Source organism: Talpa occidentalis, unplaced genomic scaffold (assembly GCF_014898055.3).
Source record: "Talpa occidentalis isolate TD23 unplaced genomic scaffold, MPIMG_talOcc4v2.1 talOcc4.17, whole genome shotgun sequence".
Classification (NCBI taxonomy): domain Eukaryota; kingdom Metazoa; phylum Chordata; class Mammalia; order Eulipotyphla; family Talpidae; genus Talpa; species Talpa occidentalis.
In genome coordinates this window covers 1,855,702-1,874,186 of record NW_023601754.1, presented here as the reverse complement: position 1 = coordinate 1,874,186, position 18,485 = coordinate 1,855,702, and the positions used below count along the sequence as shown (strand labels likewise).

Here is an 18,485-nt window from a genome sequence, read left to right as displayed (position 1 = left end):
GTACCCTGTGGTCACGGGGCCTTTCCCTGTCTCTCCATGTCCCCAGATCTCCCTCTACTTTTCTTATAAGGACCTGTTACTAAAATTGGGGCCCTATCACCCTCATCTGCTGTGACTTCAGGTTAGCTCGATGCCACCTGCAGAGACCTGTGTCGGGTACGGTCCCAGGCACGGGCCCCAGGAACACGTGAGTTTGCACCCACAGCTCAGACAGCCGGAGCGGCTGTGTCGTGTCCATCCCATTGAAGCTGGCCTCAGTGGTGGGATGGCTAGCCCCCCTCCCCTGTCCAGGCCTAGCCGGCTAGACCACAGGCAGGAGACGAAGTGATGAGTGTGGGGCCAGTGGGGGACGGGGGGCCCTGACACCAGCCCTGCAGGGAGGGTGCGCCGCCCAGGACAGGCAGGAAGCCACAGGATTCCCAGGGACCTTGTCAGGAGGGCGAGGTGGGTGGCCGCAGTCTGCTGTCCAGGAGACCACAGCCTGGCATTCAGAGAGCCATTCTGTGTGTCCCTGGCCGTGCACCATCTTCCAGGGAGAGGCCCCACAGTGGCAGCTCAGGGTGGTGGCTGTAGGTGACCAGCTTAATCTGAGGACAATCTTCCAGGACTGCCTGTAGGGTAAGGGCCAGAGGCCTGGCCCCTCGCCACCCAGCTACCCCTCAGCAGATCCCCCACTGCTGTGTCCCTCCTCTCATCCCATGTGGTTCCGGGTTGGGGGTGCCCCTGATGAAGACCACCCTGGTGGACATCCTGGAATAGCCTGCTGCTTGGGCCAGGGCCAGGCCATCTTGGCCTCCACTCTGTCATGGACAACAGCCCCTTTCATGTCAGCCCTGAGGGAGCCAAGTGGAATAATTCCACCCCTGACCCAGCTCCCCTTCCTGTCCCCCGCCCTGTGCCACGAGAGGGTTTCCTGCCCTGTCGGTCACCCCGGGAGAGCTGGAGGGGCATCAGGCCAGGGCTGGGTGGGCATCAGTGAGACCTCCACCTGAGGCAGGGCTCTGGGGCCTACTCAGGCTAGCACTGAGGGCTGTGGTGAGGAGACCCTAGGCCTGGGCGGCTGGACAGCAATGGGGAAAGCATGTGGGAGCCGCTAGGCTGCTATCATGGCCAAGATCTGGTCTCTGCCACCTCCAGCCAGGACTGAGCTGATAATATCCGCTCTGGGCCTGCCAGTACTCACATCTACTCACCTGGGGCTTGGAACACCATGGGGCCTACAAGAAGTGAGCTTGCCCTGGGGTGAGGGGACAGTGCACTGGTCCTTGCACTGGTGCGTGAGTGTGTGCGTGAGCGACTGGCTCTCAGAAGGTCCCTTCGTCTCCCCCTTCCTCTTCCTGCAGCGCCTCAATGAGCAAAGGGGGGTGGGACAGAAGGGGGGACGAGAAACGGAAAGAAGTCATTCTGCCAGCCAGGCCGCAGCCCACAGTCCCCCCCAGTGCTCATGCATACATCCTACCAAAGTTAGGGGACTGCAAGTGCTGCCGCCTCCAGGAACCTTTGGAATGTTCTTTCGTGACTCTGTGTCCATTTTGTAAGCTTGCACCTCGTGGGAGAAAGTGGAGTCGCTGCCCGGCACAGGCCGGAGGACAGTGGGGGCACAGCAGGCTGGGGCCTGGTGACATGCAGGCCTTGGGGCAACCAGCTGGCTTGTGCCACTGTCCCCAAGGTCATAGGCACATGTGTGCATGAGCACATACACACACGTATGCGGGCTCCCTCACCCCCCTCCTCCCTGAAACCCGCAGCTCCGCCTGCCTCTGCCCCATCAGAGTCGACTTTCCCATCTTGCCTTCTGCTGCTGCTGTTTCCTGCATGGCCTCTTTCTCGTGTGTCTCCCGGGGCATCTGGTAGGAGAGGCAGAGCCACTGAGGCCCAGCTCAGGCTTCCGCCTCTGCCCTTGATGCAGGTGCAGGCGGCACCCCCCCACCCCCTGCCTTTGCTGCTGGCTCACGGGCATCTGGGACGCTGGAGGTTCTGTGGGACACGGCTCATGGTGCTTTGCAGTGGCTCAGGGAAGCTGCCCTGCCTGTCCCAGCACAGCAGAGACCTGGCTGACACTCGTGACTGGGCTCAGAAGCTCTCCCTAGTGGGAGAGCAGGGTCTGGTCCTTGAGTGTCTCACAGCCTCAGCTCAATAGCCCCCCCTCCCCACCGCCCTGTTGTTTTGCAATTGGATGATGTCTGTGGGTGCTCAGACATGCTTGGATAGTGGGGTCTCCCTCGGTATGTCTGGGGTGTGTAGGTCAGGGACCACGAGGGTCTTCGATCAGCTCCTGGTTTACCTCATTTGACAAAGGGCCACCGAGCACAGGCAGTCACGAGGGGCTCACTCCAGGTGCAGGAGTGGCTGGAGCGAAGCCCCTGCGAGGACTGCTTGTGGATCTCAGCGTCCACTGCATGTCCTGCATTTGGATTGGCTCTATCTGGCAACCCTGAGTGGGCAGGACCAAGGGCAGGAGCCCAGCCAGGGGAGGGCCAGCCAGCATCGACTCAGAGCTGCAGTGTTAAGTGGGCAGGCGAGGAGGTTTGCCAGAGGGGCCGCTGGAGTGAAGCCCGGGGAGAGAGGTGGACACAGCCAGCCACGTGGACCTCAGGGGGTGCATCTCAGGCTGCGGCAGGGGTGGGAAGGAGAGATGCCAGTCCAGGCCAGAGTGTCCACCCCGGGCTGCCTGGTCCGGCTGCTGGTTCCAGAGGGCGAGGATTTCCCAGAAGTCCATAGCAGCCAGGTTACCCCAGAGCAATGCTGCCACCCAGCAGAAGGGCCGCCCAGCCACACTGTGAAGCTCGCTGTCCCGGTAGCTAGGCTGACACGTGAAATCAGGAGAGACTGGCACATCTGCTTTACCCCACAGAGCCAAAATGTCCGTGTTTCAGCGTATAATCCAGGCTGAACTCTAGCGAGACATTCTTTTTAGTAAGCGGTTCTTGCAAAGCCAGGGTGTCCATTTACTTGGGCCCGCTCCAGGGTTCCACGGCTCATGTGGCCTGTGGCCACTGTTCTGGACAAGCAGCTTCGGGATCCCACACTCCCTGACCTGGCCAGGCACATTCTCTCTCCTGGGTGATGAGCCTTCCACCATTTGTGACCTCATTTTATTGGGGTCCTGGTTCCTGACTGCTCACAGAGGTGAAGGGACATGTGGCCAGCAGGGGGCAGTGGTAGGTCAGTGTGAATGTCCTCCCAGGGGCCACACAAATAAGCAGTGGTCTTGGTGGCAGATGAGAGACAGGGAACTCCTGCTGTGCCAGGTCTCCATCTGGGCCGGATGGCAGTTTACATGGTCAGTCCAGAATTGCATTGTGGCTTTTTTCCCTCATCTGGGGGGCCAGGCGGTGGCACCCATTCTCTCACCAGGAATGTGGGGTGTGCCGAGCTGAAGCTGGCAGGTATGACTGCCTGTCCTGCTCAGGTAACCCTACCCAGCTTGGCTGCAGCCCAGCAGCATGGGGAGCAGGCTTCGCAGAGTCTAAAGTGTGAATGAGCTGCCCCTTGAGTCAACAGTGATCACAGTCGGACCCCCAGACGAGGCCCCACAGCTCTTGGGGGCAACCTGCATTCGTCAGGCATCCGGCAGACCCTCTGGGGGCCCTGAGGGGCCCTGCCCACCTGGGCTTTCCATCTCTTCCAGAGTTTAAGCAAGAGGCCATCAACCCCTGCCCGTGTGGAAAGGCCTCTGTCCATTGTGCTTTATTGATTTAACACGAGCATTTATTGGGAACCTACTGTACGCTGCAGATATTATGCTCGGAAGACATGCGGGGACAGGAGCGGGGGCCGGGCTGCAGGGTCCTCCCGTGAGGATGGCAGGTGACTGTGCTGACTGGCCAGCGCTTGAGGCATCCTGATGTTCAGGCCTGCAGGAGTGGCAGCCCCACCTGGGCGCTACAGCAAACAACGGATGACGATGTAGCTTCACAGCTCCTCCCACCTCTCCAATCAGTCCCCCAGCCTGTGCCAGGAGAGGTGGGGGCACTTCCAGGACTGTCTGTTCTTGGGGTGCCATAGCCATGGGCTCAACCTGTGATGTTGGACTGTCATTAAGTCCTTGGGCCTTCACGTACTCACCTGAAATGGTCCAGCAACCTCACAAACCCCATAAGCACCACAGCTGTGAGCAGCCCATGATCTGCCCAGCGGTCTGGAGGGCCCAGCAGGCCGGAGGGGCTCGGCTCTCTCAGAAGCATGTCACCCAGTGTGTACTCATTTGGAAAATCAAGGTGCTCTGTAGCTCGGAAGATGGGGCAGGGATGACCATCAGAGGTGAAACTGCAGCCGGGCACACAGTGGGTGCTCGGTAGATGTCACGCCTCTCCTTCCCTCTGTCCTTCTGAGCATTTAGACAAAAGCTCAGGGGTAAGCAGAGGTCTCAGAACCCATTAAAATACCAGCTGTCCACTAGCAGTTGTCAGGAATGTGTAAGGAAGTGCCAGAAAGGTGGGCTGGTGACTCAAGGCTTCCATCAGTGCCAGAGCATGGTGGAACAGTGCCCAGGAATCCTTCCAGAAGCTTCCAGATCAAGTCAGAGCAAGCCTGTAGCAGTGTGGCCATCCCAGCAACAGCAGGTGGGAGCCGCTGCTGGACCTCGTCCTGTGTCAGGGAGGCAGCCAGGCAGGGCAGTGCTCCTCCCTCCCTGGGTCTGATGTGGTGGGGTGCCCTGGCGAGTCGGGTTGATGAACTCACCTAGGGAGGACTCCCGAGCATCGCCTGGTACGCTTGTGGTTACGTGCGAGGTCTCGGGCAGCCATTATCACCAGCGTTTCACAACTGGGCGTGTGGGCTCTCCCAGCACACGGGCCACGGGGCTGGCGCTCCAGGCCCGTGTTGTTTCAGTTCTCTCTAGGCTTCCCGTGATGGCTCAGAGACTGGCGCAGCCGCCCAGCTAGGTCCAGTGATTTGGGGTTTCCTCTTTCTGCACCTTCCTTGGAGGCCTTTCCCCGAGTAGTGGGCAGAGCGGTGAATGAGGCATCGTCCTGAAAACACCTGTCTCGGTGCTTCCTAAGCGCCGATTCTGTCCGTGCGTGACCTTCTCTCCATCTGGGGCTCAACTCCTCTGGCCCCTGGGCTCGCTGACCTCCCAGCTGACTCATCTTCCTCCAGGACTGTGTTCCTTTAAAAAAAAAAAATCATAGGTTCTCAGATGGCTAATTACAGGCTCCAGCTTCTCCGAGGAGGGAAGCTGTCTGGGAAACTTTAAATAAAGCAACAGGGAGAACCAGTCGGGGCTGGCGGATCCGTTTTGCTGCTGTTCCGGGCCGTCCTCCCAGGAGCGAGCTGGCTCTCAGATGTGGGTGGCTTCGCAGACGTGCGTCGCTCCAGGGCTCGTGGGTGACCACAGGTTGTGAGCGGTTTCTCTTTTTCTCACCCAGAATGCTGAACCCGTTAACTTCCTCCGAGGCGAGGGGCCTGTAGTCCATGCCCAATTCACGCCTCTCATGTTCAAGAACTCACAGAGTCCGGGAGGTGGAGGGTGGGGGGAGGCGCCGGGCAACATGACGTGAAACGACCCTGCAAAATGTGGGTCTCAGGCTCGGTCGAGCTCAAAGTCAAAGCGCACCCCATCTCACAACAAATAGACCAACGTCCTTCCTCAGACAGCCGTGTTTAGGGGGGCTTGAGTGTAGAAATGCGTTGGCTTATGCCTCTGGAGGCTTAAGACTGGAAAGCGGCTTGGGGAGGGCTGTGCTCCCTCTGCCACCTCCAGGGAAGGGTCCTTCCTGCCTTTCCCAGCTCTCATGGCTCCTGGCATTCCTTGGCTTGTGGCTGCCTCTCTCCAACCTTTGTTCACCCCAGTGCTTAGCCTGCCAAGGGGATCAGATCCCTTCCCACCCTCCCTGGCTACATCAGCCCCCTGGGCCTTTTTGCTCCTGCCTCAGGGCCTTTGCATCTGCTAGTCCTCCCGCCAGAACACATGCAGAGCCCCTTTCCTCACTTCCCTCAGGAGTCTTCTCAAATGACCTCTCAGAAAAACACACCATCCCTTTTATGTTCTGAGTGTGGCCTTTCCTTTCTCTCCACTTACCCCTGTATTTTGCATGTCCCAGCTCATAGAACATCTCTTGGCACATAGTAGGTCTTCAATGAAATCTGTAGCCTGAAAGAAGGCTCCAGTGGCTCAAGTGCCGTCTTTATGGAATACCAGTGGGCCCTTAAAATAAGGATACAGTGAGCAGAGGGGCCACAGACAGGCAGGAGAGGCAAGGGCAGATGAAGAGGTCAGCTCCACTTACCCTCATGCCTAAGCTGTTCTCACATCTATTTCAGCGAGTTCTTATTTGAAGAGAGGGAAGAAAAAGCTACTGCCTGCACCTAACAGAATGCAGTCTGGACCAGCACCCCCATTTTATGCATGAGGACGCTGAGGCTCCATGGGTGAGGGACTTGCCCAAGGTCCCTGAGCCACTGAGGCAGAGCCAGACCCAGAATCAGACTCTGGCCAGGGCGTGCCTCCCATCGAGCCCGACCACAGCCCCTCCCTATGGGGCAGCCTGGGGTGACTGTTGCTCAGGGCTGGCACTGGGCTTGCATGGGCAGACTTGGGCCTCTGCACCCAGCTGCTTGCAGGGCGGATGGGCCAGGTTGGGCCAGGTTGGGAGGAGCCACCCCTGGCACAGTGTCTGTTCCAAGTTCAACACCGCAGGCCGCGGGGGCCAGCTCCGAGTCACGTGGCACACGCTCCAGGAAACAGCGCATCCTCTGCCATCCCTGGCGGCCAGTTCAGGTCTGATAGCATCTGAGGGGTCGGCACCCTCAAAGCCAGGGGCTCAGGGTAGGGGCAGCCGCCCACCCAGAGTGGCCAGAACTCTGGAGCCTTCTGGAAACACCATAGCTGGCTGCACTGTTTGCACTTGCAAACCCTGTTGCAAGGAAAAATAAATACAGAAACCTAATTAGACGGGACTTCGGGAACCTGGCCCATACTGTGACCAGCAGGCTGTTTATATTGCAGCCGGGCCAGCGGCTCACATTTATGGGGTCTGCTGGTCCTGCCCAAGCGATGGCACTCTGGGAACCTGACTCCCAGCCCCTCGAGGCCCCACGAGGGCAGGACTGTGGTCTCCACTTTACATTTGAGGACACGGGGCTCAGATGCCTGGGGGGTCCCCGGTGGGAAGGGACCACAGGGACTGGACCCGAGTTTGGTCTGAGGTGAGAGTGCACGCTTGGCCCTCCCTCTTTCCAGCCGCCTGAAATAGCTGTGGAAGGGGGAACAGACAGGGCAGCCTTGTCTGGTGCATCTGACTGAGTGTTTGTGGTTCTCTGTGGAGGCAGTGCCTAGAGGACGGCCTGAGAGCCAGTCTCAGGTAGGCCTGAAAGGCTGAGGGCCACAGGGTCTGACCAAAAATGGGGTCACATGGTGCCACAAGCATGTTTTGTGCTGCTGAGTGGGAGGAGCAAGCTGGGAGACATGTTTAGTTCAAAGGCTCACCGTTCTGGAACCTGAGGATGGTTGGAGGAGACCACGGGATAGTGGGACGCCATGCCCTGCCCACTTCTGCCACCCTTATAACAGGTGAAAGTTTAGAGGTCAAGGGGCTCTGAGCTTGTACGCGTTAAGATTCTGAGGAGGCTGTCAAGTGAACTGAATTCTGAGAGAAGGGAGATGTTTCCAGAGGCAGGGAATTCTGGAAGGGAAGGTGACAGGAGAGCCCAGTGACCGGTAGGGAAGAGAAGTGTGTGACGTGTGGCCTGTAATGGGCGGCCTCACCCTGAAAGCCTCTGTGGGTGGAACCTGCAGGCACCCCAGAGTCACCATGTCCCTCTTCCCACTTCCTGCCAGACTGAACTGGGGGCAGAGGCCTGGACCAGCTGACCACACATAGGCCATGTGTGCCTGTCACGTGCTTGTCACGTACCTGAATTATGAGGTCAAGTGGCACAGTCATCTGGCCAGAGGCTACCTAGCTTGCAAGCCCAGTAAGGGCTTGACCCCAAATCTGTCCTTAGACCAGGGGTATTTGCTGTGAAATGCCTCTGTGCCCGCTGAGACACCACTTCACCCCCTCTAGAGTGGCTAGAATCAAAAAGGTAGACAAGCGCAAGTTTTGGGGAAGACGTGGGAACCATCGTACGCCACTGCGGAAATGGCGCCATGGAAAAGAGTTTGGTGGTTCCTAAAATAGTTTAACATTGAGCCACTGACTGACCTAGGTAGCAGCCCAAGAGAATTGAAAAGACGGAATCACATGAAACCCTGTATACATATGTTCCTAGGAGTGCTATTCGCAGTAGACAAATAGTGGAAACAACCCCAAATATCGTCAGCTGATAGGTCAACCAAACGTGCTCTCTGCAACACAATGGAATATTACTTGGTCAAAAAAAGGGACAGAGTACCGATTCATGTTATAATGTGGATAAGCCTTGAAGGTTTATCATGTTTCTATGAAATATCCAGAATAGATCAATCTAGAGAGATAAAAAGCAGACTAATGGTAAGTAGGGAATGACTAATAAGGAGAATAGGGTTTAATTTGGGGTGATGGAAATATTCTGGGGTTAGACAGTGGTGATGGTTGTACTGCTCTGTGAATACATGAAACCCTACCGAGTTGTTTCCTTTAAAATGGTGCATTTTATGAATGTAAATTATATCAGGTTTTAAGCAAGTCTTGGTGGCAAGGGCCTACCTGGGGGCAGACTGTAGGCTGTATTTAGTCCGTCCCACCAGGGGGTTGTGGTCGCTCCAAGCTTTAACTCTCTCATGATCGCGGTTTTCATATCAAAAACTTGGTCCTGTGATTGGTAAAGTTTATTTAAATACTAATTTAAAAGAATAGATTTACATGAAGAATTTTACAGGGACAGAAAAATGACCTGGCAGTTTGCACAAACAGCATCCTTCCAGTAGAAATGTTTTTCTGGGGCCTCCCTGGTGGTGCAAGGGGTTAAGCACCGCACTATGAAGATATCCACAGCCACTGCAGCACAGGTTCAGTCCCCAGCCAGGGAGCTACCCACATGGCGCAGCAGACTTCTCCTGACTCGCCCGCTGCTCCCCTTGTAACAGGGTGGTCCCCAGGAAAAGGGGAGGTCAGTGGTGTATTTCGGTCAGTCTACCTGTTCTGTTCCCCACTCTGTCTCTGGTGAATCCTCTCATGCCTGCACCCCAGCTCTTGTATGCATAAATAAATAATTCTTTAAAAAAAAAAAAGAAAGAAATGTTTTTTCTGGAAATTGAGCCTTTTGGCTTTCTCAGTCACCGGGGCGGGGCAGTGAAGCCTGAGGGTTAAGGGCGGGACTCTGGAGCCATTGGAATCTCAGCCCTACCACTTCCTGGCTGTATGACTTCAAGCTAGCCACTTAACCTCTCCAGGCCTCAATTTCCTTATCTGTAAAATGAGAATAAAAGTCCTTAGGGTGGAATGAGTTGAGTACTTAGAGCAGTGCCTGGCACTAGGCAGTTTTACTGACTTAAGTTTTAGCTCCTGTTTCAGAGCCAACTGTGAGCAAGTGTTTGTGGATGACTGGTACCTGCTAAGTACTTGTGGGGAGGGGGGATTCCCACCAACCCCTGCCTGGAAACGCTTCTCCAGTCATCCACCCCAGACCCACCACCCCAGACCCAGCAGCAGAAAACAAGGAGTGTTGCTTGTGCTTACAAACCTCTGCTCTGGGTGAGGGCTGGTGGGGAACGTGGGGGAGGGCTCAGCTCTGCTCCCAGAGGCACCACAGGCACCAGCAGAGGCAGCTCCACTGGGGTGGGGGGGCACAGCGCCAAGATGGGGCTCCCAGCTCCCAGCTGGTAGCTGGCAGTTTCATCTGCATGCTGGCTCCCTATTGTGGCTTGTGCTATGTCAAGGCAGGGTGCCTGGGACAGCGCGCCCCCCCCCACCCCAATGCCCCACAGAAGCATGTGGACCTCCCTACCCAGCCTTCTGTCCTTGGTTACCATATGTCCTCGCATCTGCCAAATGTACCCCCTCAGTGCAGGTTGTCACAAGGCACCACCACCCCAAGATTCCCAGGGAAGGAGACAACCCTGGAAGGTTCTGGAAGAGTAGTGGGTGGCAAATGCTGTTGGGCACACATTTTGTTTGTGCCTTTTGTACTGCCCGTGCAAAGGATGAGGGCTGGAAGGGTCTGTTGAGGCAACTGGCCCAACCACACACTTCATCATACAGCTGGGGACACCGAGGTCCCAAGGGGACAGGGAATTCTCAAGGTGACAACTTGCCATCTCTCCAGCCTGATAGTAGTTCCTGGAGAGGAGGGGCTGAGCATCTATCACTGTGCTCCCCCCACCCTCCAGTGCCTGGCCCAGATCCCTGCCCCAGACAGCTCTCAGATCTTCAGCATTTCGCCCTTCACCTTATAGTGCCTCCTGCAGTCCGAGCTTGATAAATGCCGCCGTCTGCCCGTGCCTGCCTTAGGCCAGGTAGCTGGGTCCCGCCAGGCCTGGGCCTGGGACAGCAGAGCACCTGGAGTGGCCGGGCTCTGGTCCCGGGAGGGACAGGGGACGGATGGGCGGGCAGCCTGAGGGCCCACTTCCACCGCCCCTTCTGGAGGCGTCTGCGGCTCCAGGAAGAGCCGGCTGAGACCGATAAAGGCCCAGCGGGGGCCGGAGGGAGGCCCTTTCCCAACAAAGGAAGCCAGCGGAGGTCTTTTCTCTCCCGCCTAAATGCTCCAAATGCCTTTCAAGCTCCCCCCGCAGACTGGCGGGCTCTTCAGAGGCGAGGGGGGCTGGTTTAACTGCAGCACAAAATGGGGTGGGAGGCGCCTCCGCCTTCCTCCAGCAACCCAGAGGCAGATGCTTTTATTTAAAAGAAAACATATTTTTGAAAAAACTCATGTTCCAGAATATTCCTTCTTAGAGTGCCGACCCTTTTCTGAGCGCTACGGAGTATGCACCGGGGAGGGAATAGGAGAGAGACGTTGGGCCTATCCTGGGGTCCCCTCAGGCTCTACCCTGCCCCGTGATTTACAAACAGCCCCCCCACACTCTGGACCCTGCCACTGGCTGCCCCTTCCAGGGTCCCAACTCCCCCTGGGGCAACCGACATTCATCGGGTTGGTAGAGCTTCTCCAGACCTCCCCTGCCAGCCTCACCCCACTCCCAGCCTCAAGGTTGGAGAACAGGCCTGCCTGCAGGAGGTGGCTGGAGGCCCTCCAGGGCAGAACCTGGGAGGGTGGGTTGAGCGGCCTGGGTGCCCTGTGCCTGGACCCCCAGTGGGCAGTGCTGGCTTAACCTCGAGTGCTGCCCACTGTGCTTCCTCTTTGTGCTGGGTGGAGAAAGGCACTTCTGGAGATCTGGCCACCCTGTGTGGAGCCAGAACCATCTCTGTGCATCAGCAGAGGCCTCAGCTGTTTGGCACCTGGTTTTCTCATCTGTGAAGTGGGGTTCACGCTGCCTGCCTCCCAGGGCTGTAGTGAAATCAACCAGCAGGTGGTGCCTGCACACTCAGGTCCCCTTGGGCCCTCTGGTTGGCGTTGGGGGGCAGCCGCTGGACTGGGAAAGCCTGGATGGCGCAGGCGCTGGGAGATGCTATCCAGGTCTCCCCCACAGAGTGGCCTGCAGGACGCCGCCCTGTGGGGCACTCTGGCCCCCGGCTCAGGCTTGGCCAGGCTGCTGGGTGTCTCTGGGCAGGGCTGAGGCTGGCCTGGTAACGAGCCTCTGGGGCCTGTGGGGCGCCTGGGAGAGGGCAGGAGCAGGTTGGCTGGTGCCGAGGCTCATTAAGTGCTGCCTTTCAGATGGGGATTAGGGGGAGCCAGCCACGATTCCTGGGCTTGGTTATTAAAGGCCCCGTGCTAGGTAAACACCAGGCGCTTCCTTTCAAAGCCGCACCTGCTAATTAGAGGGCAAGGAACTCATTAAAACAGTAACTCCGGGGACTGCCTGCAGGAAGGGCAGGGGAGTGGGAGAGAAGGGGAACCCAGGGCACGAGCATCCCCCCAGGCCAAGCAGACAGCCCTCCACCCCCACCCTGCATCTCCTGGCCTGGGGGCGGGAGGGAGGCAGGTGCAGGACTCTGTCTCCCAGGGCCTCTGTGGAGCCCCCACCCCCAATCTGGACCTCTGGCCCTTTAGCTGTCAGCCCCTGCTCCTGCCTTCCACCCACCCCGCTGGTGGCCTGGCCTCCTTGGAGGGCTCTTGGGGTCCACGTGTGCTCAGGAGGTGGGCCAAGAGCCCGTCCCCAAGGATGTCCAGGTCCTAATCCACGAAAGGATGTGAACTTTTCTGGCAAAGGGACTTTGGAGGTACAATTAAATGAAGGGCCTTGGGATGGGAGGTGACCCAGGCTTGTCTGTGTCATCCGAGGGGGTGTTATCAGAGGCAGGGGTGGCAGAAGGGGCAGTCAAATGCGTCATGCCAGCAGTAGGAAGTGGAGCAATGAGAGGAAGCAGTTACTCCTCCAGAAGCTAGAAAGGCCAGAAATGGAATGCATTCTCTCAGAAGCTTCCACACCAGCAGTCCTGCTGATACCCTGATGCTAGTCTTGAGCCCTTTGACTGTGCCGTGGGTGGTGAGGGAGCGAGCCCATGTGGCTTGAAGGCGCTGCGTGTCCACAGCCTCAGGATGCAGTTGCAGGTCTCTCCCTTGCCAGGGCCTGAGGAAGTTCAAGCTGCCCCACCCACGATGGCATCTGGGGCTCTGGGAGGCTGGCAAGCAGGGCTGCTGCTGCACACCCAGGTCCATCTCTGCTAGACCCGCCGGGACACATGGGCCTGGCGCCTGCTGCATTCTCTTCTGTTCATTAGAACTAATAGTTCTGGTGACTCTTGCCTCGTCCCCAGTGCTGCACTCTGCCTGGGACTCCTCCTGCCCCTCACCAGCAAATACCAGTGGCCATGTCCTGGGGCTGGCACAGAGCTCTCCCTCTGGGACCCGGCCAGCGGGGAGTCTGAGGAGGGCCAGGAAGCTGGGGTTCTCCTACCATGCTTCACAGGCCGAGGCACACGGAAGCCAATTATGACTCAAACTTCCAACCTGGCCATGGGGCAGGAATTCATCTAACCCACCAAGCTGGAGTAAGAGATCAAGTTCATATCCTGCTGTGTGACTCAGGGCAAGGCACCTAACCTCTCTGAGCTAAGGCTTCTCATCTTCAAGCTGGGAGTGCTTCTGACAGGCCTTCTGACAGGCTGTCTCCAGGCCTCCTTCCCAGCTGGGCGCCTGAGACATTTAATGAGCCTACCTGTCAGGTCTTGGGGCATCTGGATGAAAGGGGTGTGCACACCTGAGTCACCTTTATGACAATTCTGTGCCCTCACTGCTTCCTGCCTTGAGTTGGAGCCTCGAGGTGCAGGACAGGTTTGGCTGCATCTGGGTGTCTCAGGTGTTCAGTTCCTATTCGGAGTGTCTGGAGCTCCAGGGGCCATGTGATGGACAAGTTGGGGGGCCCATACTCTAAACCACATCTGGCCAGTGGGCAGGTACCAAACATGATTGCTGCCTAGAGGTGGAAAAATGCATCCTGCATCCAGCCAGCTTCCAGGGCCAGGTTGCTGTCGCCGCGAGGTGGGGCTGCGGCTCCAGTGAGCCCAGGTGTGCTCCTCGCCGCTGGCTTAATAGATCTCTGGGTGTAGATCCTGTACCTCCTGCCTCAAGCATGATGCTGAGGAAAGAGAGAGCCCACTGTGCATGCTTTATGCTGCTTAACGTGTGGAGGTCTCTGGAGACGCGCCTCTCTGCGGGAGGTGACGCGCCCAAGGTCACCCAGCAGCTCCCTTGGGTTCTGCAGCTAGCTGGAGCTCTTGATCAATAGGTAAAGTCTCCTCTCCTAACTGCCTGACTGCGCGCCCGCCTTCTCCCGCCTCTGCTTGTCCAGGCAGGGCATCGGTGGGCAAGGAATCAGCACCTCGCTGTGTTCTGACTCCGAACATGTTTCGTCCTCCCCATTCCTAACTTGGAGGGGGGGAAGGCCAATGTCTCCCTCTAATATTTAGTTTTGGGGACTTCTGATCCTACACCCCCCCATTGCTGCCTCTCTTTGAACCTTTCTGCATGCTCAATCGCTTCTGTCCAAAGGTCACTCCTTATTACCATGGCTTGGGGGTGGTTCCAGGGCTAGGCCCATGCTGGCACCCCCAGCCTCCAAAACTTCCCTCCCCACATCTTCTCCCCTTACCGTTTCAGCTCATGTTCTGCAGGGTCTGCACCAGGCCTCTCACTGGTGATGACACCCCCCACCCCCACCCGGATGCATGAATGTGCAGGTTCTGACACTGCAGGGCCAGCCTGGCCTGGGGGTCTGCATTTCCAACAAGATCTGGGCCGTCACTGCCCACTGAGACTCAACCTGCTCCTAGGCTCTTAGAGGCCCCCAGCAGCCTCTAGAAACTGCTTGTGACCCTCACTACTAGTGACCAATTTTTGGTTCAGGTTCCCTTTACATCCTGGCAGCCGGGGTGCCTGTCTATAAACCCCTTTACCTGTCAGGGCCCAGCAGGGAAGGGCGCCGGGGCCATGGATTCGGACAGACAGACTGCCAGGGTGGACCAAGCCCTGGGGGCCGCCGGCAGAGTCCAGAATCCGCAGAGCAGGCCCAGGAAGGGCAGCTGGGGCCCTGGGCTGGTGCTGCTGTCCCTGGTGAGGCCTCGCTTCAGGGAAACCCCTGAGCCCCCGAGGCCGTCTCACTGGTTGACCCAGGCCAGCCCTGCGAGCCGAGGACAGGCCCGAGTCAGCTGCTCGTGCTCTGCAGCCGCTGCTGCAATTCCCCTCCAGCAACGCCCGGAAGTGTGTTTGAACCACGATAATGTGCCTCTCCTGGGCCAGCTGTAAGGGCTGCCGGGGTGGAGGGCCAGGGCCACCCCTCTCCTCCAGGCCGTGACTCTTCATGCTTCTTCCCCCAAGTGCAGTGGCCCCTGCTCCCGCAGCTTTCATCAGGTTTTGCAATGCCGACCACGCCGCCTCCTGATCCCCAAATCTCTGCACCCACACACTGGCCTCTGTCTGGACAATGGGCGTCACCATGACCCACACTTTGGAAAGGACCTAAATCCAGGAAGGGCTGCCCGGGGCTGCTGATACTGCTGCACGCTACCCAGGCCTCTCCTGAAGGCCTGTCCTGCTGCATCCCCTCATGTCCTGTGCCAGGTTGGACGGCTCATGCCTGCTGAGCTCTTCCTCCTCAGCCTCCCTTCCTCCTGTCTCCCCTGCAGCGCCTTCCTCACTCCTACATTCTCAGCAGAGTGCATTTGGTGCAGGACAGCACGTTGGCCTCTGGGGGCCCTCAGAGTTGGATGGGCCCTGATTGAGGCTGTGGGACCCCTCCCTGGATACCGCACCTCCTCCTCTGTCCCTCTCCGCACCACCACTGGGTGCAGGGGAGCCAAGTGCCCAGCATCTGGCCTGATGCCGGCTGCTAACCCAGCCCTCCAAGGCCGTGGGCCCACTGCCAGTCCCCGGGTGGCATCTGTGGGGTTAGAACTGCAGGGCCGGGGCGGGAGGAGAGCCGGGGCTGGAGACAGAGGGCTCTACTGTCTCAGTATTGTTTCCGAGGGAGGCAGCAGGCAAGTTCAATCCGCTTTTTAATAAACGAGGCCTTTGATCCAGCAAACATGAGTAATTAGCAAGGAGCCAGCTCGCTGGCACCTTGGCAGGCTGGCAGCCTGGTGGAGCAGACGCCTGGTCCCAGGAGCTGCAGGAGGTTAGGACCCGACTGTGTCCGTCAAGCTCCGGAAGGGGCGGACAGCTGTTTCTGAGGATGGGGGTGAGGTCGCCGGGACAGGACCACACCCAGAGTGGTGCCCGCCTAGCAGCTGAGGGAGCTGGCAGGCCGCCTTCTCTGGAGCGCCAGCACATCTGTAATTGGGCTTGCCTGCCCTGCCCTCTGGCCTCCTCGCTCCCAGTCAGGAGGCTTGCTCAGCGCCACCCTGCTCTGCGGCTACCTCTGGGGCCACCGCCAGGGCTCTGTCCCCAAACTCCCATGGTGGTCCTCCAGGCCTGGGGCTTCAGACCCCTTCATCTCTCTCAGGCCCACAGGCGGCTAGAAGAGCACCAGTGTGAAATGTAGCAGGTGGGATTCTTAGGCCAACTCAATCCGGGAGCATCCCTCTCCAGGGGACACCCGCAGCCTCTGCCAGGGCATCCCCTCCTCCCAGACACTGCCCTGGAACAGAGGTGGCTTTCCTGAGCCCCCCATCTACTAAACCTCCTGTGGCCCTTCACCATCCTCCCAGGAGTGCCCCCACCGGCCCTGAGGGTTCTCCGAGAGGACAGAGGCAGGACGGGGCCCAGGGTGTGGGGGGAACCCAGGTCTTCCTGGGACCCCAGAGTCTCGGGGCTGTGATAGACCAGGCCACGTGAACTGGGGTCCTTCTGGAAGTCTCTGGCCTTAGCCTCTAGCCCTGGGTGATCACCCGGGCTTATTTGCAGCATCCATTAGCCCTTTTCCTGCCGTGTGACTCAGCAGCGTTTATGGCTGGCTGCTGGATTTTTGAACTTTTGTTCCTTCCTTTGCTTATTCATTCAACAAGTGTTCTGAAGCCTGGCTCTGGGCCAGGAGGTTGGCAAGGGTTTGCTCCTAGAGCTTACAGTCTGAGCATCAGACTTTGAGGACAATTTCCACAGCGTGCGCAGTAAGGGGAGTTCGCAGGGAGGGACCAGAGGTTCAGGCTTGAAATCTGCCCACCCGTGGCCTTGGTGAATGGGATGGACTGGGCAGCCCTCTGCCATCTGCCAGACTGTGGGCTCCTGGACAAAGACAGTGCAGCACGGCCTGCATTGACACGTGCACATGCATGCACAGCCAAGGCACACCGGTGCCCCCATGCGCACACCACACCTGCAAGTCACATGCATACACACATGCCCACAGGATGGTGTGCACATGGCACACCCCACATGCACATCTGTACACTGTGTGCAGTCTGCCCACAATGTGCTCTCCACACATGTGCAGCTGCCTGGATGCACGTGTATCGGGGCTCCTGTGCGGCACCCGTGTGTGCTGCCTGTACACATGCAGATACCTGCACCCACGAGCACGTGCACATGTGTGCGTGCGCACACACCCTGAGGGTTTGGGGACATAGGACAAATAGAGACGTGTGTGCCCTTCCACTGTGCTCAGGCCCAGTCACATGGCATGGGGCCTCACACATGTGGACACCCAACGCCCCCCTATCAGGGCCGCCCCTCAGCGGGGAGGGCAACCTTCCCACCCGCGGGGGGCACTGAGCATGCAGGCGGGAGCCTGACCCTGGGACAATGGGCATCACCCAGGGGAGGGCAGTGTGGAGTGCACCCTTAGCCCCCCAGGCCCTGTAGTCCTGGGAGCACCTAGGGAAACAGAGCTGGGGGTGGCCAAACCCTCGCCCTGCAGGGGGTGTGGCTGCGCATCTGAGGTGATAGGATGCCGAGGCTCACAGGATGGCGTTTTCACCACTCACATTTTTTTTCTCTGTTCTGTTTCCTTTTAAAAAATTACTCTCCTGTGGATGCATCCTGGACCTTGAGAAGCTCTGGGCAGCAGAGAGTGCAGGTTTCTCCCACCTCTGAGGCTGGGGGCCCTGGAAGGGCCCCTGGGCACGCATCCATCTCTGCAAGGAGACAGAGAGGAGAGAAAGCAAGCAAAGGCTCTCCTCGGCCCTTGCCAGCCATGAGCTGCCACCACCGCTGGCCCCTGGCCTCCAGGTCTGATGCTCTGGAGGTTGTTTTTCATTTTCAGAGTCATCCAAAGAAACCCAGCACCGGAGTCAGTCCTGGCAGGCTCTCGCCCAACCCCCTCCTCTCTGTCTCTTTTCCGCCCCTCCTCAATCCCTCCTACCTTCTGCTTTCTCTCCCCACTGGGGTCCTGGCCCTCTGCTCCCCTCTGCTCTAAGGGGCTGGAAATAACTGGCCCCCAAGCCCTGTCCTCTCCCCTCTCTCTCCAAGTCTGCTTCTTCTGTCTGTGGCTCCCCTCCTACTGAGATGTTTGCATTGAGTACTTAACCTCCTTTGTGTAAAAGGGGGCGGTACAAAGGAAAGGAGTTGGGAGCGCCCTCCATTCCAGGGTAGCTCTGAGGGACAGCTGGCAGTGCTGGGTAAGGGCCACCGCGTGCCGCCTCGCCTCGGGGCACACCTGCTCAGGGGTCCTGGGGCCCAGGCTGTCTCCTCACTGTGAAATGGGTGTGTGCCGCCCTCCCTCGCAGGCCTGGTGGAGGCTCTAGCGAGTTAGGATTTGTAGTGTTTGAACATCCTTGGCACATAAATCAAATGACCTTAAATAATTGCCCAGAGGGGTTGCTGGAAGGAGAAATAAAGCCAGCCGGGCTTTCCCCAGCCGCTCCCGAGGACCAGGCGGGTTCTCGGCAACTGGTGCTCCTGTCTTTATTTTTCCTGTTCGCATTTTTCAGGTGAGGCAGCTGGAGCTCAGAGGGGTGCAGCAGGTCATCAGGGCCTGAAGTAAGAAAGCTTTAGTCATCCACAGCCGTGATCACCCCAGGTTGTTCCTGGGGCGCGGCTGCCGCAGGATGAAGTAACTCTCGGCCTAGGGGCAGCGTCTGGGCTGAGGTCGCAGCTGGGCAACTGTGCCTGCAGGTGGCCCGGCCTGACCCAGGAGG

At 58.4% G+C, this 18,485-nt stretch overlaps 1 protein-coding gene and 1 long non-coding RNA gene across 2 annotated transcripts in view; one reads left to right on the top strand and one right to left on the bottom strand.

The window, feature by feature from the left end:
• Positions 1–18,485, top strand: part of GSE1 (Gse1 coiled-coil protein) — a 332,054-nt gene that overhangs the window by 93,924 nt on the left and 219,645 nt on the right.
• LOC129146050 (uncharacterized) lies at positions 5,200–6,260 on the bottom strand. The gene is made up of 3 exons (XR_008552366.1): positions 6,231–6,260; positions 6,023–6,148; positions 5,200–5,508 (listed from the first exon to the last, which is right to left on the bottom strand). It is a non-coding gene; the product is annotated as an uncharacterized LOC129146050 (long non-coding RNA).